This window comes from Lepus europaeus, chromosome 18 (genome assembly GCF_033115175.1).
Source record: "Lepus europaeus isolate LE1 chromosome 18, mLepTim1.pri, whole genome shotgun sequence".
NCBI lineage: Eukaryota > Metazoa > Chordata > Mammalia > Lagomorpha > Leporidae > Lepus > Lepus europaeus.
Window position 1 is genome coordinate 70713362 of NC_084844.1, and position 27548 is coordinate 70740909.

The 27548-nt window shown below is 43.8% G+C and overlaps 1 protein-coding gene across 1 annotated transcript in view; it reads left to right on the forward strand.

The window, feature by feature from the left end:
- Positions 1–4932: 4932 nt before the first annotated feature.
- LOC133776922 (zinc finger protein 665-like) overlaps positions 4933–27548 on the forward strand; it is a 48250-nt gene continuing 25634 nt past the window's right edge. The window contains 4 exon segments of the mRNA XM_062216237.1: positions 4933–5012; positions 6251–6330; positions 14412–14541; positions 21560–21692. The gene's annotated coding sequence lies outside the window, so the exon portion shown is untranslated.

Here is a 27548-nt window from a genome sequence, read left to right on the forward strand (position 1 = left end):
GCTGCTGCTGCTGCTGCTAAGCCAGCACCCAGACCTGATAATGGCCATCTCCATGGTCCATCTGCACATCCTGCTTGGTGCTGCATGCCCTATCAGCTTTGAAAAGCAAACAGCAACAGGTGTACTCATACAGGACCACAGAGGAGGATGGCATCACTGATCTGGGCACCCCCTGGGCTCTGCCAGTGCAACCCTGGAAACTCCTGGTCTTTTTCAGTCTCCATGACTTCACCTGTTCCACATGTGCTATGGTGGACATTATGTAGAGGGTACCCTTACACACCAGCTTCTCTCACCTTTTAAAAATTAGACTCTAGGGTTTGGCACTAGGCCTGAGGTGCCAGCATCCTGTATGGGTACAAGTTCGAGTCCCAGCTGCTCCAATTCCAATCCAGCTCCCTGCTGATGGCCTGGTAAAGCAGTAGAAGATGGCCCAAGTGCTTGGGCTCCTGCACCCACATAGGAGTCCTGGAAGAAGCTCCTGGTTCCTGGCTTTGAATCAGCTCAACCCAGCCATTGCGGTCATTTGGGGAGTAAACCTGTGGATGGAAGACCTTTATCTCTGTCACTCCCTCTCATGGTCTGCAACTCTACCTCTCAAATAAATAAATAAAATCTTTCAAAAAAAGAAAATTTACAGAATTTTCATCCAGTTGATAAAGACACAATGAAAAAGTTAACCATATTGGGCTTTTGTTCTCTGTACTAAGATTGGCTTACACTACAACATCATTGATGTATATATGACATAGAAATAAAAGATAAACAATGGAGGGCTGGCACTGTGGCATAGCAGGTAAAGCTGCATTCTGCAATGGCTGTGGCTGGGCCAGGCAAGCTTCTTGAAGGTCTGCTACTTGGGTGGCAGTGGCCCAAGGACTTGGGCTGCCTTCTCAGGCACATTATCAAGGAGTGGATCAGAAGTGAAGCAGCCAGGTCATGAATCGGCACTCATTAGGGATGTTCACACTTCAAGTGGCAGTGAAACCTTTTATGCCACAGCACTGGTCCTGGTTTTCTTTATTTAGAATTGTTTAATTTTATAATTATTTTATCAATCGTTTCTTTTTTCAATTTTTGATATATATTGTTCTCATTTTCAATTCATTTTTTATCTAGTATGTATTCCCATTTAGTTTCATAAAATTTAACATGAGAATGATTTAGCAGTGTGCATTGTTTCTGTAACTTTTAAATTTTCATGAAACTTTAAGAAATTATAAGAATAGTATCAAGTGTTCTTGGTTACCCATTACCTAGATTTACAAGTTAATCCCTGAAATTGCTTGTTCTCTCTACAGGCGCATCACACACAAACACACACTATACTTGTTTTATCTCTATTGTTTGGAAGTGAATTGCAAAGTTTTTGCCACTTTCCCCTTCAACTGTTCACTATATAATATTTTCTAAGAATGAGAGTATTCTCAATTCATAATACAGTAATTAAGAAACTATAACAGTTTGATAATAGTGTTACTTATCCCCAAACTTATATTTGAGTTTTCCACTCATTCCAGTAATGTCCTTTACAGCAGTTTACTCTCTTCTATGTACCACTCCTGTTCCCATTTAGCATCACACATTGAATTTAGTTACCAAGAATTGTTGTTTTTCTTTTTCTTTCATTAACTGGATAAGCCAGTTAACTTGGATTTGCCTTATGATTCTCCACACCACATTCAGGTTGTGATTTTGTGTCAGAACTACCCCATAAGTGATAGTGTCCTTCTCAGCACATTGGATCAGGATATACATGATGTTGACTTGCTATTTCTTTGGAGATGTTAATTTCATAATTTCTTAAGGTGATATCTATCATGTTTCTCTACTGTGGAATTGGTAGTTGTCTATTTGTAATAAATAGTGGTGAAATACTTTGAAACTGTAATTAAATTATTAGGAAAATTTCAGCCATCCATTTTAGTATTTATTGATAATTATTGTCTGGCTCTGTTATTACTAGCATGTTTTCTAACTGGCTGTTTTTACAGTTCCCATTATTGTTAGTATTAATTGGTTGTTATTATAATTTATTTTTTTAAAGATTGATTTACCTTATCTAAAAGTAAGTGGAGTCTTCCAACTGCTGCTTCACTCTTCAAATGGCCACAAAAGCCAGGGCTGAGTGAGGCCATAACCAGAAGCCAGGAGCTTCATCTGGGTCTGTCACATGAGTGCAGAGGCCCATGTAGATGGCCATTCCACTGCATTCCCAGGCACACCATTAGGGAGCTTGATTAGAAGTGGAGCAGCCAAGATTTCCATCTGTATTCATATGGGATGCTGCATTGCAGGCAGCAGTTTAACCTGATAACAGTGGTAGTCTTACTTTAATAAAAGTGTTCCTTTCTCCTCCAACTATTTATTCACTTTTATAACAATAGAAGCTAATAGCATTTTATTTTACTCAACAAATTAAAATGTGCTACTATTTAAATACTTGACTCCTGTATTTGACCATTGGTAGCCATTCAAGCTGGTTTCTGTATCCTTTTGAATTCTCTCCATTAATCTAATCATTTCCTTATTTATGGCATGATTAAATGTTCCAATGTCATTTCTAAATACTAGTCTCTTTCTTCAGTCTGGAAGAAATCATTGCACTATAAACCTGTTTCCTTGCAATGAAGAATCCAGAAAATAAGATGTAGGTGAAAGGATCACAGCATTTATTTTAGTCTAAATCATATTTAATCTTAATCCTATAATTCCTTCAATTCTAGAATATATAAGCATGTAGATTTAGGATGCAACATAAAACAGTGACGAGAGGTCACAGTTATATGAAGAGTGACACTGGAGCAAACACATGGGGTTTCCGGCACAGGAAAGAAGATATATGAAGCCTGGTATGGTTGCAGGCTCATGGGGATGGAGACACTGGGGCAGACAGGGTCTAAACTTACAGGGTTTGCAAATATATGAGAAAATTAAGGGGATATGGATACAGTGCTTAGAGAAAATTCAAATCCTTAAGTGAATATGTTAGGACACTGAAATCTCAGCTACCTTCTCAAGAATTAAAGAGGAAAAATGCTGAAAGAATATTTAAATAAAGGCAGGACACAGATGCAACAGACATCAATGAAATGTTTCTAGTCACAAAAGTACTACAGAAACATGTAAGGAAAACCATATTTTAAAAGTTAAGAAAATTATTAAGCCAATAACCAATTTCAGGAAATTAACACAGGGCCATTCTTTATAGAACATACAGAACTTAGCAAGACACTAAGAGGATATTGTTAAATTCTTAGAAGTAAAAATTTTACTCCAGAGTTCAAAATCTGCTACATTTTGAAAATCAGTCTCCCAAATCACAAATATAGCATGAAACAGAAAAACTTCTACATACTTAAATAAGATGATCAAATTTTTGAAAAGCCAACCAACCAAAAGTCCCACAAGTAAAATTTTGGGCCCAAACATACAGAATATTCTAAACCTTTAAGAAAGAAAAAAAATTAAATTTCCCAAATTCTTTCCAAGTAGAAAAAAACAGAGAATAGATTTGAATTACTTTTGGGAAGTCAGTGTTTTATATATATATAATGCCAACAACATCAGGTTATGAAATTAATGAGCTTCTGTTTCATAAACAGGTGATATCTTGAGCAAAAAATTATATGAATTCAACCATATAGAACAATATTGTAGGTCAATAACAAGTGAAACACATTAAAAAGTAAAGGGCATTCAACACTGTCAAACAAACCTTGTAAATCATCCAGGTAGGTTGAAAATGTGAGACAATTACATGATCATTTAGATTAAGTGTTAAAGCATTTAACAAAATTCAGTATCCAGATGGGAAAAAAAAAATCAACTTCTGGCAAAACTTCAAAAAAGAGAGACTTCCTGTATGAGATCAAGATAGTTTAAAATGGACCTACAGCAAACTACTTAACACAAGGTCAGTGAAAGCTTTTCCCCTGGGAACAGACCTAGCCATGCCTGCCTTCTCCCCCATCTCTCTTAACAGGGAAATCCAACAACAAAAAAGAGCAAGCACCAACCCTAAATAAACCAGGAACTCTGTCAATGTACCCAGATGACACCATTACATACAACAATACAATGTCATCCCGAACTACATACAACTGACAAGTGAGGGTATCGAGATGACTGGGTAAAATGTCATGACCGGGGCATCGCATGTGGGCGCCGGTTCAAGTCCCAGCTGCTCCACTCTGACCCAGCTCTCTGCTGTGGCCTGGGAAAGCAGTGGAGGATGGCCCAAGTCCTTGGGCCCCTGCTCCTGCGTGGGAGACCTGGAAGAAGCTCCTGGCTTCTGGCTTCAGATTGGTGCAGCTCTGACCTTTGTGGCCATCTGGAGTGTGAACCAGCGGACGGAAGACCGTTCTCTTTTTCCCTATCTCTCTCTCTCTGTAACTCTGCCTTTCAAATAATAAGCCTTTTTAAAATATTATTAACAGCAAGAAACACATAGGAAATATTAAAAAGACAAAAGACAGACTAGAAAACACGTTATCTACAAGAGAAATGGACCAAGAGGATTAACCACGCAATATCTTTAAACACTGTTCAAAGGAACATCACAGAAACTTCCCAAAGGAGAAATCGTTCGGGATATGAAGAAACACAAGATCAGAAGTCGATGATCCGCGGTTAGCAGTGACTCACCTTGAGCAGCTTCTGCAGCTCAGGAACTCTGCAAGTCCTGAGAGCCCTGAGGCCACAGTGACCCCGCCTGGAAATCAGGCACCCAAACCAGTCCAGCACTCCGGTTGCTTGGCAACAACCTCCCCACGCCCACTGAGCCAGCGAGCGTGCTGATTGGCTATGGTCTTTGTGACGCCCCTCATGCCCGTTGGCTTTGCAGCTGTCCAATCAGGGGCCCCCCGGTGAGGGCGGTGGAGCACTTCATCATCTCGCGAGATCCCTGTGTCCTAGTGGTGTCCAGACTACAGTGGGAAGAGTGTCCCCGCGGTGGCTCGGCCTTCTCTGCTCTGAGAAGAGGAAGCCGGAGGCTTCGGGAGCGGGAAGTGGTGAGTGTGTGGGGCCAGGTTTCCCAGAAGGGGCGGTGGGCGGATGGATCCTGTCAGAACCAGCTACAGAGGGACCTGGACTTCCCCCCAGTGAGCTCTTCCATCCGCGGACCCCACCGCTGAGGGCTGGGCCGGGTCCGGACAGGGGCGACAGGCCCCGTCCCTGCACCAGCGACCTCGGCTCCCTCCAGAGCCTCCTCTCCGTCTGTGTGCGCGCAGTCCGCCTCTCCCCAGGTTGTGTGGAGAGGACGGAGGGAGATCGGGGAGCGTGGACTGCGCTGTGGCCTTTTGTTGAGGCAAGGCCGGCTCTGGCCTTCAGGCCCTGTTTGCCTGTCTTACCAGTTAGCTAAACGTGGGCTGGAACGCGTGCAATGTACTGCACACTGCTTTCCATTAGGTTCTCTAGTTATAGTAAATTCTCATTCTTCTTAGAAATTATGTAACATTTCACTAAAAAATCACCTACATATTCAAGTAAGGCCAAACATTTGAGTAAATAAATTGTCAGAATGCAAATCCAGGAAAAAAAAAAAGAAAAAAATGAAAAGAAACACGATCATTATTCCAGTCAAATCTTTCTGATTTAGAAAATATTTTGGGGCTGGTGCTGTGGTGCAGCAGGTCAAAGCCCTGGCCTGAAGCGCTGGCATCCCATATGGGTGCCGGTTCTAGTCCTGGCTTCTCCTCTTCCAATCCAGCTCTCTGCTATGGCCTGAGATAGCAGTAGAAGATGATCCAAGTCCTTGGGCCCCTGCACCTATGTGGGAGACCTGGAGGAAGCTCTTTGCTCCTGGCTTCGGATCAGTGCAGCTCTGGCTGTTGCAGTCATCTGGGGGAGTGAACCAGTGGATGGAAGACCTCGCTCTCTGTCTGTACCTTCTCTGTAACTCTGTCTTTCAAATAAATAAAATAAACCTTAAAAAAAAGATAGTATGTTGTTGATGCTAATTTGGCAACATTTCCCATGCACCAGAACTGTAAACACAAATTGCATGGAACTGAGCAAAAATAACCCAGGCGCTGAGGGCTCTAGGTATAGACTTATAAAACAAAATCTTGAAATCTGGGGCCTCTTTTTTTGACAAAAGAATAGGAAACAAATGCTGTCAGTTGTGTCTGGGGAAGACAAGTACTTTGAGGGGAAGTAAATGATGGCTTCTGTGCTCATAAGGAAGGCGGGGGTGTCAGAAATATGGCATTGATCACATATTTCCCTTTCTAAAACATCTTCCCTACAGGTCCAGAAACTGCTCAGGTGTGGATGTAGGTGGTTGAGCAACAGGCAGTCCTGCCTTCTTGATTCTACACAAAGATACAGGTACAGTTCATTTTCATGTTTGCATTGGTTAAGAGTTTCAGGGTATACAGTGCAAGATCTTGATTTTGAATGTGTTTTCTGTTTCTGTATGCATGCAAAAAGTTTTCGAAGTTCTCTTTTTTTCTGGTGTTAACATTTCAGCCATTTGAAATAAGTTTGCTGTTATTTCTACACAAAAGCTTCATTGCCAACTGTAATGAATTCAGAACACTTTCCCCAGGCCTTTCGTTTACTGCTAACATCTTGGGTCTTGTAAAACCTTTTGGGTTCTAGACTCTGGATGTATAAATTCTGTTCTCCCTGAGCTGTTCTTTGTGAAATGCCAATCTTATATTGCTAATGCTTGCATGTTACTGTAAGACTCCATTTACCTGGGCCACAATAACAAATGAGAAACAGAATGTTAGAGCTGTGACAATGGAATGAGATATGCTCTTTTGATCAGGGGCCCCTTGCATAGGATTGTGTACTTAGACGTCTGAGTAACTTTACAAGCTTGGATTTACTGGACACTTTTTTGTGAGTACTTTGTTGTTATTCCTACTTAGGTTTTGATTAATGCTTAGATAACTTGCTGGCAATGCATGTTGTAGGGAAAATTGCATCTCCCAAAGGAGAGCACCTACTCACCACATTGCTAATTAGTCTTCACCTGATGAGCCATTAATCATGGAAAGGGGCAAGGAGCAACTTCGATAACTTCAGAGCAAACTCTAGAAGACAATCAGATATGTTCTAATTGCACTCAGCTTCCTCTCCCATGGGTTGAATGGAGGACATGGGAGAGGGAAATGCACCTTCCTCTACAACACCCAGACTGGACTCTCACTCCTTCACTGGAGCTGTGATTCCCAAGCTTCCTACAAATACAGACACTATTTCTTTCTCCTTCCCCTCTCTCCCTTCCATTCTCATTCTAACAAAAGCAGACGTGATTTTATGGAAACATTGATCTATCCTTAAACTTTTCATTATAAAAAATGAATTGACTGAACCCATTCAATCATATCTTATTCATACTTAGATTGGATTACCATATAACTATGCATACAATAACAAACCTAAATTATCTGTCTACCATCTTCTCTATTTCATGTTACATGCATTTGGCCTTTTATGAAAAAGTTATTTTTATGTTTCCAAGCCATATGATCATAAAAGTTAGCTGCCTTACCTCTCCAAGGAAGATGAGCACATTTAGATTAAGCTGTTTTGCATATTTTTTAGGCTGTTTGTTATTTTGTCTGAGCATCCCTCTGGTTTATTGGAGCCTCAACTACTTGCTGAGACATGTTCTTTGTATCAGAACACAAAAGAATAAGGTTGAGAAACATTTTCTCAGGTAGTGACAAGAACATCACAGTGCTGTGACCTACAAGGCTTGTTACAGAAAAGTCAAATTTATAAACAAATGTTGAGTTTAGAAAGGAATGCCTGAAGCAACTAGCTAAAAGCAGCTCTCAAACACATAAGCAGGGCTGCTACATAGAGTGGTTTAAGGACTTGTCAAAGGTCACATGGGTGATAACTGGTACAGGAGGAATTCAAGCTCCATTCCTCCTGATCCTGATAAACTAGTTCATTTTTTTTTTTAAGATTTATTTCATTTGTTTCAAAGGCAGAGGCAGAGAGAGAGGTATTACATTTAATGGTTCATTCCTCACATGGCCACAATGTCCAGAGCTTCATCTAGGTCTCCCACATTGGTGCAGGGACCCAAGGACTTGGGCTGTCTTCTACTGCTTTCTCAGGCCATAGCAGAGAGCTGGATTGGAAGTGGAGCAGACAGGACTCAAACTGGTGCTCTTATGGGATGCTGGCACTGCAGGCGGTGGTTTTACCCACTATGCCACAGTGCTAGCCTGAAACTAGTTCTTTAACTACAAGGATAGTAATTTCAAAGATTCGCTGAGTGCTTCCTGTGAACCAGGTGCAGCTTCATAGGCAGTGACTTGGCAACCATGGCTTCATAGTGAAATTACTCAGATTTTGTGTGTCTATACAGTATGTTAGCTCAGTTACAGCATAAATGGATGCTTGATGAGCCTAAAGGACATGATGACAGAGGACTGGGGACTGAGTGTTGGGCTGAGTGGAGATTTTTAAAGAGAACACCTGCCCTGTATGGATACTACCTCCATTCCACATCACTGGGCTCATCCTCTGCAGGGGCAGCAGAAGCTAGATACTTCCTCCCCATCTCCCATAACAGATTCCTTGATTTTTTTCTGTTGGGCACATCTGCTGCCATGATGTGTGACTCCCAGGAAATGTATTTTAAAAATTTTATTTATTTGAGAGGCAAAGAGAAGGAGACAGGTAGACATGGAGAAAGCTCCCATCTGCTGGTTCACTTTTCAAGTGTCTACAAGGGCTGGGACGGGACTAGTCCTAAATCAGGAGCAAATAACCCAATCCATTTCTCCCATGGGGATGAAAGGGACCCAATGACTTGAGTCATCACTGGTAACTCCCTGGGTGAACCTTACCAGGAAGGTGGAATTGGCAGCTGCAGCCAGGAGTCAAAGCTAGCCACTCTGATATGGGAAAGGGGCATCTTATCTGCGAGGTGAAATGCCTGACCCAAGGAAATATTCTATTGTCCTTCTGGATGGGATGGAGAGCAGGTGACTGGAGCTGCAGGAACCATTTGGTCCCATGAGGGAACCTTATGGATGAGGCAACAAGGCAAAGGAGCCCCTCCTGGAATGAATATCTTTGAATCCTTATATGTGAGAGAAGTGTTAAGCTACAGGTGGTTTTATTTTTTAGACATTATTTATTTAAAAGGCAGAGTTACAGAGAGAGAAAAGTCAGTGAGAGGTATCCTCCATCTGCTGGTTCACTCCTCAAATAGCTGCAGCCACTAGGACTTAGGCTGAAACTGTGAGCTAGCAGCTTCATCCAGGCCTCCCACCTGGGTGCAGGGACCTGAGTACTTGGATTCTGCACTGCTTTCCCAGGTGTATTAGCAGGGAGCTCCAGCAGAAGTGGAGCAGCCAAGACTAGAACTGTCACCCTATGGGATGCCAGTCATAGGCTGTGGTTTAACCCACTATACCACAATGCTGGCCCCTAAGCTACACTTTTAAATATTTACTTTGTGTGCTACTCATAGCTGGAATAAACTCTAAAACACATGAGTCATTTTATTCCTTTGATACCGACAATAACCCTCTAAACAAGCACTGTGATACTCTCCATGGGCAGGTGAGAAAGTGGAGCCCATAGAATCTAAATACCTTTCTCAGGGCCACACAGCTGAGTGGGAAAACTGAGGTTCCTGCACCCCTTTTTAGGCACTGTAGTAAATTCCTCAAATGTAAGACGAATCAAACAGAGGAAATCCTGGTGGCTTTGTCCTCAGTTAGGACACCTTGTACTAAGACAAAATTGTGAGTCCAACTCTTTAGTGGCCTATTAGGTGACCGTGGATAGTTTAGTTCAAAATCCTTCTCACAAACATCTTGTAGAGAGTACATGGTGTTTTCACTGGGATGTTTTTGAGTTCAGGTCACTAAGAGCCCATCTCCAGCCAGCTTGAACAATGAGGAGGGAGAGTCAGACACAATGGTCCTGGGCTCGACAAATTCCATGGCTGGAGATGTCAGTGAGAACATGGGCTCTTTTCACCTCCACTCTGTGACTCACAGCACTATCATTATCTGAAGTTGATTCTCTTTGTGGCAAAAGGAATTAGGCTTGGAGCAAGCAATTGAGATTATCCATACTCTTATTTATGGGTAATAGAAAGAGAATGGAATCCCTTGTCTTTCTTTAAAAACTGAGGTGGGGGGTGAGTGCTTGGCCCAGTGGTTAAGACGGCTCTTGAGAAACTTTCATCCCAAATTAAAGTGCCTGGCACAAGTCTTGGCACACTTGCAATTCCAACTTCCTGCTAATGTGCAACCTGGGAGGCAGCAGATGTGGGGAGACCAGATTGAGTTCTCTGATCGCAGCCTCAGTGTGGCCCAAACCTAAAGATTTCAGGCCTTTGGAGAGTGAAATGGCAGATAGAAGGTCTCTTTCTGTGTCTCAAATAAATTAGCATATAAATATGTAAATAAATAAATAATATCAAAGTAGAGGGTGTTATGGTACAGTGGGTTAAGCTGCCACTTGGGATGCCCATGGCCCATATTGGAGGACCTGAAATCAGGTCCCACCTCTGCTTCCAGTTGAGCTTCTTGCTAACGCACCTGGGAAGCAATGGTGATAACCTAAGTATGTGAGCTCCTGACACCCGTGTCAGGGAACAGGATGGAATTCCTAGCTTCAGCCTAGCCCAGCCCTGGCTTTGCAGACATTTGGGGAATGAGCCAGTGATTGGAAGTCCTCTCTAATACATAAATCTTTTAAAACTGTAGGTTGAATTTTCTTGCCAATCACCTCCTGTCCAATAGCAAAGGTTGGAGGTATCATCTGAAGTGGGACATTAATAGACAAATGACCATCAAGGCCAGGGGAGTGGGTGCAGACAGGACTGTAATGTTTTAAGAGGAATGCTCCCTCTGGACCAACTACTCAGAGATCTTCCCTGCAACCTTCCCTCCCTGCCCCAAGACACTGCTTTCAGAGCTGTCTGTGGCCACAGAGAAGAGGTGGTCTGGAGAGTGGTCACTGAGGAGAGAGGAAGGGCGGGGAACCCCAGGGTCCCCTTTCTCCTGGTCTGGAGCCCCTTCCCTACATCACAGCTCTGCAGCAGAGCATGCCTGTCACCTCCCTCAGCCTGTGACACAATCTATTAGCATTTCCCATGGTTATGTTAGACTTGGGGACCACAGTGTGCTGTCCACTATGTCAACTTGAACTAGGTTGGGGCTGGCACTGTGGGGTCATGGATAAAGCCACTGCCTGCAGTGCCAGCATCACATATGGGTGGCAGTTCTAGTCCTGGCTGTTCCACTTCTGATCCAGCTCTCTGCTGTGGCCTGGGAAAGCAGTAGAAGATGGCCCAAGTCCTTGGGCCCCTGCACCTGTGTGGGAAGACCCAGAGGAAGCTTCTGGCTCCTGGCTTTGGATTGGCACAGCTCCAGCCATTGCAACCAACTGGGGAGTGAAACAGCAGATGGAAGGCCTCTCCCTCTCTCCCTCTCCCTCTTTCTGCCTTTCCTTCTCTCTGTGTGTAACTCTTTAAAAGAAATAAATAAATCTTAAAAAAAATAACTCCTAGGTTTTCCATGAAAGTGACATCTGAGTGTATCTCTCCCAGGCAGCAAGGTTGGGAAGAGCTTGTCAGCTACAAAGACTAGGGAGGTGAGACCAGAGAGCTGCTAGCTGGTGAGAGCCTTATGACCTGACCTGTGTTTGGTGGGGGGGTGTAGCCTGTCCCCATTCCCTCCATCTGAGTGGGAACTGTTCCCCCAGCACAGTTCTAGAGGAAGTTGCTGTGTTTAGCTCCTGGCCCAATCACTGTTGTCTGGAAGGATTCACCAATTAAGCCTCTGCAGTGTATGTGTGTTGGGGGGGATGGTAAGGGTTTTGCTGTCCCCATTAAAATGCAGTAGTGGGGAAACTGTCCCCACGCACTGCCAGGTGAGCTCTGTACCTGCTCTGCCCTCTCTTCCAGAGATTCAGCCTCCCAAGATGCACCACAACCATAGACCCCTCCAACTCTTCCTTTCTGTGGGGAGAGGGTGGGTGGCAGATGGCTGCAGGCTCTGCCTGTTGCTAAGGGAAAGTAATGGCAGAGGACCAAAAGGACCATTCCCAGGAACACCAGGGTTCTGTGCCTGTTCCTATTACTATACTACTCAGGCAGTTTTTCTCTGTTTCCATTTGTGAACCATGTGTCTATCATCTAAAGACTGGGAGTCCTACATCAGCTTCACAATACTTTGCTCAGGGCTCACTGGTTCAGGTGTTCTGCATTCCCCCGCAGCCTCCATGCTGCCCCAGGGAGTCCTACACATGTTATTTTGATAAGTATATCTCTAAAGCCATTTAAAATAATTTCTGTGTTTAGAAATGAAACAAGGTCATCATTACTGGCTGACTAGATGCCTGTCTAAATGACTAACTGTACCTTGACTTAATTACTGATCTCCCAGTTAGAAGTTAATACATAATTAGTTTAAGTTTTTTTTTTTTTTTTTTAAGGATTTATTTTATTTGAAAGGCAGAGTTACAGAGAAGCAGAGAGAAAAAGACAGAGGTCTTCTGTCCACTAGCTCATTTCCTAAATGGTCACAATGGTCAGAGCTGGGCTGATCCAAAGCTAGGAGCCAGGAGATTTTTCCAGGTCTCCCATTTGGGTGCAGGTGCCCAAAGACTTGGACCATCTTCTACTGCCTTCCTAGGCCTCAGTAGAGAGCTGGATTGGAAGCAGAGCAGCCAGGCCTCAAACCAGTGCTTATATGGGATGCTGGCACTGCTGGCCTTACTTACCCTCTAGGCCACAGCACCAGCCCCAATATGTAATTTTTAAACCAAAACTATCTATTAAACTCTAACACACCACTGCCTGCATTCTACATAAAAGCCTCTTAAGTGACCTTTCCAAACCACTACTTCTTTACCAAGGCATCCCTGATACCAGCACTTCTTGCACCTGAATCAGCATTTGCTGAATAAGTAACCATGCACTTGGATTGCAAGAGGTCTTTTAAGTGCACAAGGATGTTTTTTAAAGATTTATTTATTTGAAAGTCACAGTTACAGAGAGATTTCCATTTGCTGATTCAGTCCCCAAATGGCCAGGCTGGAGCCAGGAGCTTCTTCTGAGTTTCCCACATGGTATAGGGGCCCAAGCGCTTGGACTGTCTTCCACTGCTTTCCCAGGCACATTAACAGGGAGCTGGATCAGAAGTGGATCCAGGACTCAAACTGCTACCCATATAGGATGCTGGCACTGCAAAAGGTGGCTTAACCCTCAAGAATTTATTTTGAATGACCATCTTTGTGACACAGCAGGGTAAGCTGCCACATGTGAGGCCAGCATCCCATATTTGAGTGCCAGTTGCAGTCCTGGCTATTTTGCTTCCTACTAATGCTCCTGGCAGAAGAGCTCCTACCACCCCTGTGGGAGACTCAGATGGACTTCGGATTCCCATCTTCAGCCTGGGCCAGTCCTGGCTCTTGTGGTCATTTTGGGAGAGAACCAGAAAATGAAAGATCTGTATCTCCCCTTTTCACCCCCTGTAACTGTCTTTTGTAAAAATAAGCAAATAGTTAATTTTCCACCTGCAGTGTTGGCATCCCATATGGGTGCCAGTTCTAGTCCCAGCTGCCCCTCTTCCAATCCAGCTCTCTTCTATGGCCTGGGAAAGCAGTATAAAATGGTCCAAGTACTTGGGCGCCAGCACCCACATGGAAAACTGGGAAGAAGCACCTGGCTCCTGGCTTCAATTTGGCACAGCTACAGCCGTTGCGGCCATCTGGGGAGTGAAACAGCAGAAGGAAGACCTTTCTCTCTGTCTCTCCCTCTCACTCTGTAACTCTACCTCTCAAATAAATAAAAAATTAAATATATTTTCTTTAAAAATTATTTTGAAATCATGTACCATTTTTTATAATAGGCATTTTCCATGAACTTTTTGAAGACCATTCACATGCATAGATTTCAAAATTTGTTGAATAAGCTAATCTTTTAATTTCATTTTCCACAAACTTTTTGAAACGCTCTCATATTTGCTTTTATTTCTATTTTTCTATACACAGTACATATATTTGATTTGAGGTCTTGCAAAACATGGATTACAATTCCTTCCTCATGCTATCATTCTAGTTTTTGTTTCCTCTTTTCTGTACTTGTAATCTGTCTTGCAGTTTCTTCTAATCTCTGTCTATCCTATGTGAGGTGATCAGATCAGACTCCTTGGAGAACAGTTTTCATCTTGGTACTCTCTTGTACAAAAGTGGTTAAAAAAAAAAAAAAACACATCCTCACACTTAAGAATGATATATGCCTCCTAATAGTGGTTTAACCTGCTGACCACGATGCTCATCCCTGACATTTTATTTGATGTTTCCCTGGCATTTTGAATTTTTTTACCTAATTTTTTTACCTAATTTCATTTGTTGGAGCCAGTGTTCTGATGCATTAGGATAATCCATTGCCCATGATGCTACTTCCCATCCAGCTCTCTGCAGTGCATCTGAGAAGCAGCAGACAACCCAAATTCTTGAGTCCCTGCCACCATGAGGGAGACTTGGATGGAGTTCCAGATCCGAGCTTTGATCTGACCCAGTCCCAGCCATTGTGACCATATGGTGAGTGAATCTGCAGATGGGAGATCTCTCCCTCTCCCTCCCTGTGTTTTTTTATAACTCTGTCTTCCAAATAAATAAGCAAATCTTTTTAACATATTTGTTTTTCAACCTTTTTTCTCCCTACATTCTAGCATACTCCTTGGTGCTGCTGCTCTCTGTGGACTCGCCCTCCTCAGCCTCTGACTAGAGCATAGCCACCTCTCCAGTGCTGACATCCTCTGACACACGTTTCACTCTTCTGTTCTCTCTAAAATGCAGACTCTGCTTGGGCAACCCAACTAACTCTCATGCATAGACATACACACCTGAGGACTCCAGAGCCTTAGATTTCAGGTCCAAACTAACTTTCATTTTCAGATGACTGGTGAAAAAACAAGTCTGGAAGCCAGGGTGTAGCCTTGTGGTTTAGATACCTGTGTCCCATTTTGGAGTTTCTGGGTTTGATTCCCAGTTCCAGCCCCTGACTCCAACTCCCTGGAAATGCAAACCCTGAGAGCTAGCAAGTGATGGCTCAGATGATGGGGTTCCCTGCTCCGGGCCAGCCCGGGCCACTGTGGACATTTGAGCATTGAACTAGAGGGTGAATACCACTTCTCTGACTACTTGTTTGTCTCTTTGCATCTCCAATTAAAAAAACAAAACAAAAAAGTATGTCTATATCTTTCATTAAAATAAATTCCTCAATGGCTAAAAATAGTTTCATTGTTAAAGTTAGCAAAAAATAATGCTTCTTGGTTGTAAATGATATTAGAATAATTTACAACTGTAAATCAGACTTCCATAGTGGATAAGGAAGAGAAAGATGAGAGCAATAATTTTTACTTCTGGCTTTGGTGCTTCTTTGTCATGTAACCTTGGAAAATTCATTTAAACTCAAGGAGCCCAAGTTGAGTGTCTTTAAAATTGCAGGCTCATCTAGTTGAGGCAAGTGGCATAAAGCTGAGACCCTTTCTTGTTTCTGTACCAAAAGAGCTAAGTGACATTAGCAACTTATTTTACCCCTCTGTTTCTTCCTCCGCTGTGAAATAAGATTGTCTTTATATTTAAAGGATTTATTCTACACAGTACTAGGTTGTGGTAAGGTTTGCATGACTGTCAGGTCTTCTACAACTCTACTGTATTATTAGCAGTTGGCACTGAAGATGAAATGCTAAACAACATAGAACTGCTAGGACTGGGGCCCACACTGTGGCACAGTAGTTAACACCCTGGCCTGAAGTGCCAGCATCCCATATGAGTGCCGGTTCAAGACCTGGCTGCTCCACTTCCAATCCAGCTCTCAGCTATGGCCTGGGAAAGCAGTAGAAGATGGTCCAAGTCCTTGGGCCCTGCACCTGCATGGGAGACCAGGAGGAAACACCCAGCTCCTGGCTTTGGATTGGTATAGTGCTGGCCATAGCGGCCATTTGGGGGTGAACCAATGGAAGGAAGATCTTTCTCTTTGTCTCTCTCACTGTCTACCTCTCCCTGTCAAAAAAAAAAAAAAAGAATCAATATAGTTATTAAAATTTTTAATTATAATCACTGAGTATTGGTAATTACTTTTAAAAAAGATTTTATTTATTTATTTGGCAGGTAGAGTTAGAGAAAGGTCTTCCTTCCATTGGTTCACTCCCCAAATGGCCACAATGGCTGGAGCTGCACTGATCCAAAGCCAGAAGCCAGGTGCTTCTTCCCGGTCTCCCATGTGGATGCAGGGGCCCAAGCACTTGGGCCATCCTCCACTGCCCTCCTAGGCCACAGCAGAGAGCTGGACCAGAAGAGGAGCAACCAGGACTAGAACCTGGCACCCATAAGGGATGCCAGCACTGCAGGTAGAGGATTAACCTGTGCACTGCAGCCCCCACCTCAGTAGTGTAATTACTGATAGTATACTCCTAGTATTGTATATTTTAGTTTACACAATACTTAGATTAGATAAAAATATAGGTAGTGATAGTTATTGCTTCTCTTACTTGTACTGGATTGGATCATAGCACATGTCAATAAACTTTATTTTTTTAAAGGCTTATTTTTTAAGGAGTTACAGAGAGACACACATCAAGAGATATTCCATCTGCTGGTTTACTCCCAAGTGCCTGCAAAAAGCTAGAGCTGGGCTGATCCAAAGCCAGGAGCTTCTTTCAGGTCTCCCACATGGATTCAGGAGCCAAGTATTTGGGCCATCTTCTGCTGCTTTCCAAGGCACATTAGCAGGGAGCTAGATTAGAAGCGGAGCAGCTAGGACATGCACCAGTGCCCATATGGGATGCCAGCACTACAGGTGGTGACTTTACCCAATATGCCATGGCACCAGCTTCAGCCTTTTCAATTTAATAACTAGAGATTATGCACTATTCAACATCCTGGCTTTGGCTTGGCCCAGCCTCCACTGTTGTGGACATTTGGGGAGTGAACCAGAGGTTGAAAGATCTCTCTTCTTCTGCCTCTCCCTCTCTAACTCTGCCTTTCAAATAAATGAGTCTTTGAAATATATACATATATGGGTCCCACACTGTAGCACAGTGGGTAAAGCCACTGCCATATAGGCACTGATTCAAGTCCTGGCTGATTCACTTCAATCCAGCTCCCTGCTAATGTGCCTGGGAAATCATCAGAGGACTGCCCAAGTGCTTGAGCCCCTGCATTCCTGTGGGAGACCTGAAAGAAGCTCCTGGCTCCTGGCTTTGGATCGGCTCAGCTCAGGCCATTGTGATCATTTGGGGAGTGAACCAGTAGATGGAAGGTCTGTCTCTACACCCTCTCTGTTACTCTGCCTTTCAAATAAATGTTATAAATATGAGGGAGAAAAGTGCACTTCTGTTGCCTGCCTCATTACCTAAAGTAACATAATCAAAATCTGTTAGGCAAGTGAAGGCAAATGAATAAGGGAAATTCTGAGATCTGTGTTGACCACGAAGAGAACAGTTTCCATGTATGTCTTCTGGAAGCCCATGTGAGTTGGAACCAAAGAAAAGAGGACAAAAAAGGGGGAGGCCCATATTCCCCATTTGTCTTCTTCTTTCATTGGTGCAGTGGAGAGTTGAGTAATGTAACATTGGTGTTTGTCTCCATACAGTTCACTTCTATTTAGTTGTTTTTTAATCCTCAAAAAGGGATTTAGGTCAATGTTCTATTCTCATCAAAGACCCTGCTGTTTAATAAAAGATTCTGTTAGTAATTTTTACCCTGGGTAAAATTTTTACCCTGGGTGGGTCTAAGGATGTGCTGTGACTTAGGTTTAGAAAAGAGCATCTTCCTTGCCACCCTCATCTCAACTCTGGGGCTGTCAGTTCTCCCTGCACAGACACAGTAATGCACACTTCTTCTCTACTACAATGATCTTCCCCTTATGTTGGTCATAATTCTAGTTATCAACATCAAATCAGCTCACACCTGGACTGTAAGTATTCAATGACATTATTTATCGAAATAAATGTATTCAAGTATTCAAAGACCACTTCAAAGCTTAACTGCCTTCAAGAGTTTTTGGCACTTGTAATAGACACTGTGGTTTTCTACACACAAGCACTCACTATTTTATATACCGTTTAACAATTCAAACATCATTTCAGGTTCAGCAATACACAAGAATAGCATGCATGAAATGGAGTCACAAGGACTTTAGTACTCTTCTACATAGTCAACATGTTACATTAGTTGGGACTCAAAACCACTATGTGGTAACATGAACTGATTTAGTGAAAGATATACAGCTAGGTAGTTAAGGCCACAGAATCCCAGACCTGTTGATTTTAAATGAGTTTAGATCAACAGCATTCCATTGCATTATCTTCTATCTCACAGTCCTGCTTTTCCAACAAGACCCACCCCACTCAGATCACATATTTCCTGCCTGTGTCTGTACAGTGGTGGAAGCTGTTCTGATACAAGCATCTCCTGGACAGTCACCAGCTTCCTGACTCACTACCTAGCTTGGAATCAATAGTTCTGAGAGAACTCAATTGAATGGCAGTCTCTTTGGCAGTCACAGACTTCTGCCTTAGGAAACAGAACATGTCCTCTACTCTGGGGCTCCCTTTTTCTCATCAACCATGGTGTCTGTGGTGATCTGTGGTTGTTCACTCAAGCCCCAGTAGAACTCTGATTCCAAAAAACAGGGATAAGTGTTCTACCTGGGGCTGGTGCTGTGGCATAGCAAGTTACACTGATGCCTGCAGCACTAGCATCCCATATGGATGCCAGTTTGAGTCCCAGCTACTGCAGTTCTTACCCACTCCCTGCTGGGAAAAGCAGCATAAGATGGCCCAAGTGCTTGGTCCTCTGCCCCTACATGGGAGACCTGGAGGAAGCTCCTGGCTTCAGCCTGACCGAGCCCTGACCACTGTGGCCATTTAGGGAGTGAACTAGCAGATGGAAGACCTCTCTCTGCAATTCTGCCTTTCAAATAAGTAAAACATCATGTTGTACACCCTTTTCCAGGCAGTTGTACAGCTGGGGGTTGTAGCTTCTTGTATATTTTGGATAATAAGAGTTTTGGTTTGAAAGCATGCTCATCTGAAACAAAGATCACTCATTATCCTTCGTTAGAGAAGGGAGCTCTGCTCTTTGAAAGTGAAAATCAGAAGCTGTAACGTGTGATGAGCTCCACCTGCCAGGTCTGGGGATACTTAGTTGAAAGCCAGGACACCAGGAAAGGAAGCTTTTCAGATTCCCTGGCCCTTGCTTTAGTCTTATATCTTTACTTCCTTTGTTGCTTCTTGGTGCCAAGGGTGTACACTTTATACTGAAATGAGGAATTTGGTCTTACCTCTTTGGGGGTTTTTTCTATGAAGACTGTATATATTTACCTTGGTTTTAAGGATAGCTTCTGGGGTGGGTGGATTTTTCAGAAGTTTTCACAAGCCAGCCAAAAGCCTATATTTTCTTCACAGAATTCAGTTTTTAAAAAAGCCTTCAATACAGCCAGAATATCTGTAGGAAGGGAAAAGTAGAAAAAAAAGCATGTGAAATATGAAGAACCGAATGATCAAATAATCCCTTGTGCTTTTCTAGTACTAGGATTAGCTATTTTCCAGTTTTTACTCAATCCTGGGGTCCTGAGGATTTAGCTCTTTAAAGACAAAGATGCCAGTAGGCAAAATACTTAAGTTGGTGCCATACTACTAAAACATAAATACTTCAGTTTGTTTTTAATGCCAAAATGTATTTGTAGGAGAGGCACAAATCGTCAGGGAACTAAGTCTCTTGCAAACACTGCCTGCAATGAAAAGCATCCTCAGCCTCCACCAAGAGCAGTGCCATTGCAGAGCTGAAGGGTGATTTATCTCCCCCACCTGGGGTGAATATGCTGAGAAATAAAGGGAGATAAACAGGCCTTCTAGGTTAAGTCTCATTCCCCTTGGGGAGCTGCTCATGTGTGTTTGAGGACACAGCCTTTCTGCATTCTTGTGATACTTGCAATGGATTAAATTGAAGACTAATTCACATTTGCAGGCCAGCAGCTCCTGGAATGCTTCTGACCACAGCAGTGCTTCCTTCAGGGAAAGTCTGCAAGAGCAGTTCTGTAGTGAGTTGTGCTCAGAGCAGTTCCCCTCCCAGCTCAGCAGTGAGCTGTTCAGATTGCAAACACAGGAATCTCAACTTACTTGATGAAAGTTTGCTACGTGCTTTTCTTGCCAACTGTGGCCTTCCCAGGAGTGGTGGAGTTTTGAGGTAGCTCAATCGTGTCTTCCAATCTTTTACTCTTAAAAAAAAAGTACATTTCACTAAATGACCATCCTTGAGTACACTACTGACCTGAATGCATTTTTACCAAATAAAGTCGTCCAATAGCTACAAACAAACCAAAAGCCAAGGGCAGGCTTACCAACCTAATATTAAACTCAGCACTGAATTACTGAGCAGTTTCATGTGTCCCTCATAAAGTAAGTGCTGCTGTGAGGACTAAAGATAGGACTGCCCAAATTTTAATTTTCAATATACTGCACAGCTAATAAAGCAGATGCTGTCTCTGGCCCACAAAAGGGGACAGTTTCCCTGCAAGGTTAACCACAATCGGGAGACATTTCACACCTGATGGAACCCGCAGCGGGACTACCTTGAGCCAGCTCCTCTGCTTCCCTTTCCACCTTCGGTCCTGGACGGGCCAGAGACCACGCACAGGAGGTGCCACCGGCTCACCTGTGCCCCCCTGTAACCCACAACGCTCCTGGGAGGCAGATGCCACAGAATAGTGATTTGTTCCATGGTTGTCACTGCGTGAGATCAGCCCATCATGAGAAAACGTCCGAAATTGAGCTCAATGGCCAAGAACGTAACACCACCCACGTCACCCGCACACACTGCAACTACCAGCTGCCCGCCAATGACCTTTATAGCCGGCCAGGCGTGGGGCAAGTCTGGCAGCGCCGGTCCTGTCCCAGGACAGGGAGGATTGGTCCGAGGCCCCTGGCCGGGCCGAGCCTGAGCCGCCCTGCAGCAGATTCTGGAAGCAAGGGAGCTGCTGATAGCTGAGGCCAGGCTCAGAGCGCACTCAGGGAGACGCCACGCCCGGCAGGGGCGCTGGGGCCCTGGACTTTCCCAGGCTGCAGTCCTGGGGCGGAGGCTGGCTTAGCCCTTCTTCCCCAGCCCTGCCCTCAAGTGGAGCAGGGTTCCCATGGGGGCAGCTTCCTTCACGGGAGGGCCTCGATTCAGGGTGCTGGCCTGCAGCCTTCCGGGAGGGAGTAGGAGACAGCGACTTTGTCAGGAGGCGACACCCGAGCTGGGCCTGCTTTTTGGGACAGCTCTGGATGCATGTCCGCGTGTGCCTGGACCTGCGGGGCTGCCTCTCGCCTCCTGGAGGATCTGGGAGCCGGGTGTCCTGGTGGCGGGGGCGGGAGGGCGATGAACTGAGCTCACCCTGGGTGCACCAGGCTCTTTGGAGCCTTTGAGAGTCGAGGTCACCTCCTGAGTCACTCCTGGTCCGTTTGGGATTTGCCAGAACCCTGAATTAGGGGTGTGGTGGAGGTGGTAGTGGTTGACTTCAATGCACTTTATTTGCGAATTCTTCAAACACAGTTTCTCCCTACTCTTGCAGACTTTCAGGTGATTGACGAGGACAGAGTCCCTAAGCTGCGAAGAGACTGAATTTTGGAAACTACGTCCAGAACTCCACAGTGTGTATTTAGGTGCTCTTCCCTCAGGCCTGCAGGCGGACAGCAAGAGCAACAGTAAGATATTAATTACTGTAGATACTCCCCGTTCTTTACAGTAGACCCGCCAAAAGAGAATGGGGGATGTGTGCTTGAACAGTAGAACCAGTCAGCATGCTAGGGTGAGCTGCCCAAGCGCTTGTACCCCTGCACCCACATGGGAGACCCAGAGGAAGCTCCTGATTTCCTGGCTTCAGATCGGCCCAATCTCTGGCCATTGCAGCCATTTAGGGAATGAACCAGCAGATGGAAGACCCCTTTTCTCTCTCTGCCTCTCTCTCTGTAACTCTACCTCTCCAATAAATAAATAAAATCTTTTAAAACATGTAATTGAATGTTAACTAATGTGAGGATAGGGCAATACAGAGATTCCCAAATTTTAGTTTAATACTTTTGACAAATACTCCCCAGTTACTTAAAGGAAGAACAACTCCTTGTGTGCCTGCTGCAACCTTGCCACCATTTGAAGGGGAAGAGCTCATTGCCTGCCCTGAGGGGCAGTGCTGCATCCCCCTCAGGTGTGTTCACATGACTGTCGGACTGTCACTTCCCTAATGAGAGGATTAGAGCTGGCAGAGGGCCCAAGACAATTCTTTATATTTATTTCCTACAGTCAGATTCTTTATACCTATTTAAGTGCTATAGTAGTTACTATGCATAACCAGAGCAGCCATTCTCCCAGCCTCTTATTTGTGACAAGTTCAATAGTTTGTAGTGATTCCCCCCACCATGGAAATCAGTTTGTATTTATTTCTGTGAAGGATATCAAAACCAGGGTGCACTGTCCTCAAGGGACTTATGGATCTACAAATCTTCAAAATGGGTTTATAAATAATAAAATAGCAAAAAATTTGAGGACAGTTTTTACAGCATCAATCTTCAATTGTTAAACAAAGATATTTTTGTGTAAACAGAACAAAATTATATGGACATTCACAGTTACATTTTTTTTTGACAGGCAGAGTTAGTGAGAGAGGGAGAGACAGAGAAAGGTCTTCCCTCCATTGGTTCACCCCCAAATGGCTGCTATGGCTGGCACCTGTGCCGATCCGAAGCCAGGAGCCAGATACTTCCTCCTGGTCTCCCATGCAGGTGCAGGGCCCAAGCACCTGGGCCATCATCCACTGCCTTCCTGGACCACAGCAGAGAGCTGAACTGGAAAAGGAGCAACCGGGATGGAATCGGTGCCCCAACTGGTACTAGAACCCAGTGTGCCAGCACCGCAGGCAGAGGATTAGCCTAGTGAGCCACAGCACTGACCACATTCACAGTTACATTAACAACAAAGATGTATGGGATTTGCTCACCCTGTCACCATCCGCCTACTTGTTGGCCCCCGAGGACTGCTGAGGCTCTCTTCTGTTCTGGGAGATAGCATTCCAGAGTCTGCCACTATGAAAGCAACAAGAGAGGTGTCAGGAACCTTTTGGCAAAAGTGACTTCAAAAAGTTTGTGGAAAAATAAAAAAATGTAGGGGCATCTGTTCATAGTGGGTCAGGCTTGTGCACCTGGGAGGCAGCAGATGATGGCTTAAAGGCTTGGAGTTCCTGGCTGGGCCAGCCCCAGCTGTTATGGACATCTGGAAAATAAAGCAGTGGATGGAGGATCTCAGTTGCTGTCTTTCAAGTTTTTTTTTTAGGTGTTAAGTTCAAAAATAACTAAATAAATTGTGAGAGCTACACATAATTCATACTATGTATATTCCATATGCATGGCTTTCAGTTTCTTTGTACCTTTTTTTTTTAAGATGGCAGAGAGAGGTAGGGAGATAGATCTTCTATCTGATGGCTCACTCGCCAGGTGCATGCAATAGCTGGGGCAGGGCTGGTCCAGGTAGAAGTCATGAGCCAAGAATGCCCTCTGAGTCTCCCACATGGGTGGCAGGGGCCCAAGCACATAAGTCAACATCTGCTGCATTAGCAGGAAGCTGAAGCAGAGCAACCAGGACTGAGCTGGAGCTCCCCTATGGGATGTCCACATCGCAAAAAGTGGCTAAACCTGCTGCTTGACAATGCTGGCCCTTACACCTATCTTTGAATTCCATGTTCCACAAACTCTTTGTATAATAGAAATGTTCTCTGCATGTTTGGAGGTGGCTCTTGGGTGCCAGTGGTGGAGGAAGTGGTCTACAGGAAGGTAGCACAGTGCTGCAGGAGAACAAGGGTGCAGGTACTGCCTGCTGGCATCTCATGCTTTGCCTTCCTTAGAGCAAGGTGTGGATGGCAGGAGGCTGAACCATTTACTTTCCTGATTCAGACTTTGCCCATCTGTCCCGCAATTCCAGCCACATCTTGGCAATCCTGGCAAAATGCCTGACTGGTGGGGAGGTGGAGAAGCTCATCTGACCAAGCTCCAGCAAAGGGAATTAATTTAGAAAGTTATCAGTGTGCTTTCTACTGCTTTAAGGCATATTCACATGGACAAAGTAACATTCTATTGTACAAACCATTCTGAGGCTCTTAGCAGAGTAAAGATATCTTAGATCCTCATCAGTGAAATCTTTAGGAATGTCAGAAAGCCTGTAACCTTCTTCAGTGATCTGAAACAGACAAGATCCGTAAGGGCAGAACTGCTCAGCAGCCACACTGCAGGGACAGGTATCTTTCCGATGATATCTTCATCTGCTCCTTGTGGTTGAAGCCATTGTATGAGCTCTTGATCTGTTTTCTGCCCTGGGAGGGCCTAGGGTGCTCTATATCATCTGTAAAGATTCAAAATTTTTTGTATATTAATGTCTAATCATAAAATTTCCAAAGTGACAAGCTGGATGTAATAAACTATGCCAGACTGCAAAAAAAAATACAAACATGGTATATTGTCTATAAAGTACAGAGGTAAATCTGTATTATAGAGATACACATCTCTACACATATCTCTATTTCTTTCACCTCTGAAAGTCTACATTAAGCTCTCGATGGAATGATTAATTAGGAATAGATTTCATATACTTAATTTTGTAATCAGTGAACTAGAAATAATTATTGTAGTATTGAGGATTGTACTGACTAAAACAGTATGTTTATTCCATGTTAAATACCATCATCGTATCTTTGGATTCCTTTTGTCCTACTACTTAGATATTCACAGGAGAGGGGAGGTGGGAGGAAAACCCAAGAGCCATCAGGGTGGAGGGGGAATATCAGAGGCTGTGGTTCTATTGTACTGCAGCATTTGTTCTGGAAGAACACATTAATGGACCCAGATTTTTCTAAGGTAACTGAGTGCCTATTTTCTCCTGTACACTTGTCTGTAGTATTACATTTTCATTTATGTAAAAGTTTATTTTCTTCAAATAAAATATTAATTTGGATGAAAATGAAGATATTAAGGAATTTTCAGAATGGGTCTGTGGCAGCCCTCCTTGGCTTTGTTTTTAGGCACTTATATCAGAAAAGAAAAGATAGAAAAGTACATTTTGGGTTCTTTTCCTCTCTACCATGACAGTCTTTGGTTAAGATTTGTCATTTTGTCATATTTGATTCTCTAGACTCCCTGAAAAATGCCCTACTTCATTAGATGGAGTCCTTGTCTCACCATGGCATTGAAAAGTTTAAAATGTTCCAGGTTTGCATTTAGCTAGGTCATGGACACATGCCATGGCACTTGCCAGCCAAATGTATCAGGGACATCATCTCAATCGGACTTACTCGCATTAAAAAAAAGGAGCTGCAGATCCTTCCAGTGAAAGTGGAGAGGAGCAGGAGCTGCAGAACATTGCCAGGAGTGGGTGTGCCGTGGGATGTCATGTGGTGGCTGGTGTCTGGGGTACTGGTTCTGCAGAAGACAGGGTTTATGGGGGCCAGTGCTGTGGCATAGTGGGTAAGGCTGCCGCCTGCAGTGCCAGCATCCCATATGGGCACCAGTTCGAGCCCCGGCTGCTCCACTTCCGATTCAGCTGTGCTATGGTCTGAGAAAGCAGTAGAAGATGGCCCAAGTCCTTGGACCCCTGAACCCATGTGGGAGACCTGAAAGAAGCTCCTGGCTCCTGGCTTTGGTTCAGCTCAGCTCCAGCCATTGTGGCCAATTGGGGAGTAAAGCAGCAGATGGAAGATCTTTCTCTCTCTCTCTCTCTCTGCCTCTCCTCTCTCTGTGCCTCTCCTCTCTCTGTGCAACTCTGACTTTCAAATAAATAAATAAATCTTTTAAAAAAAAGAGTTTATGCTTACTGGTAGTGGTCATGGAAAATATATGGGATATTTTGCAGCAAGATTTGGGATGAATTTTCCAAACCCTGAACCTCCTAGAGATTAGAATACATTTCTAATGCATAACTTCCTCTTATGCTTAATTAGGTTTTTGTTTTGAATTGTTTTTGATGAAACAGCAAGGAATTCTGAGTTATAGACTTCCTATTTCAGAGACAGGAAAACATTAATGCCTGCATTATAATTAAATAATGCCTATCACCCTTTCTTAAGCAACAAATGATCATAGATTCTCTCTTTGCTAATAATTAATGAGCATGGAGATTCTTTCCACTGTAACCACTCTCCCACCTACACTCCCTCCCCTCTTCCTCCTTCCTCTCCTATTGACATGGAATGCCTTACATAGCTAGGGTGAACATTTAACCCGCTTGGCCCTAGATGTTTATACACTTCAACTCTGTGTCATTATTAATATGCCCTTTTTATGACCAAGCTTATGTCAGAACAACAAATTATATATTCACCTAATACTGACAGTCATCAAATCAATTTTTATTTTCTTCTCTATTAGGCAGTTCTTGAGGGGCAGAAATATTTATTTTGTATATCATTTATTCATTCAACTAAAAGACTGACTGTCAAGATGCTGAGTTTTAGTGTCAAAGCAAGTGTTTCTAGACCCCATGAAGTTTACAGTCTGGCAAGAAAGAGCAATCTACCCAAAGAATATTGTCTTTCATAGTGAATGGTGGTGTGAAGTCAGTGGATAAAGATTTAAGCATTCTTAATCCAGCACCAACTCTAATCCCATGATCTCTAATTGAGAGAAGTAATCAGAGATATAGAACCCCATGTTACCCAGTTATCTCTTTGAATTTCTGCTTAAAAATAAAACATATCAAACAACACACAAATACCTAGCACTGCAAATTTACATACTATCTTGATATTAAAAATAAGAAAAAATTACCATGAAATAATAGAAACTTTGAATCTCCTTTGTTTTCTTTTTTTATTTTTTGACAGGCAGAGTGGACAGTGAGAGAGAGAGAGACAGAGAGAAAGGTCTTCCTTTTTGCCGTTGGTTCACGCTCCAATGGCCGCCGCGGCCGGCGCACTGCACCAATCAGATGGCAGGAGCCAGGTGCCTATCCTGGTCTCCCATGGGGTGCAGGGCCCAAGGACCTGGGCCATCCTCCACTGCACTCCCTGGCCACAGCAGAGAGCTGGCCTGGAAGAGGGGCAACCAGGACAGAATCCGGCATCCCGACCGGGACTAGAACCTGGTGTGCTAGCGCCGCAATGCGGAGGATTAGCCTGTTGAGCCACGGCGCTGGCCAAATCTCCTTTGTTTTCTAGACAAGTTATAATCCTCTGTGGTTCTTTACAGTTTAAATTATTTTTGTAGGTACTCTTTGTATCTCTCACATTTTTTCCCTATGAGAAATCAGATTTTAAAAACTGAGACCCAAGACAAAAGAAAGATTTTTAAAACTAGTATTATATGTTGATTAGCTCTTTAAAAAAGATTTATTTATTTATTTGAAAGTCGGAGTTACACAGAGTAGAAGGGGAGAGAGAGAGAGAGAGACATCTTCCATCTTTTGGTTCACTCACCAATTGGTCACAATGGCTGGAGCTGTACTGATCTGATGCCAGCAGCCAGGAGCTTCTTCTGGGTCTCCCACACAGGTGCAGCTGCCCAAGGATTTGGGCCATCTTCCAC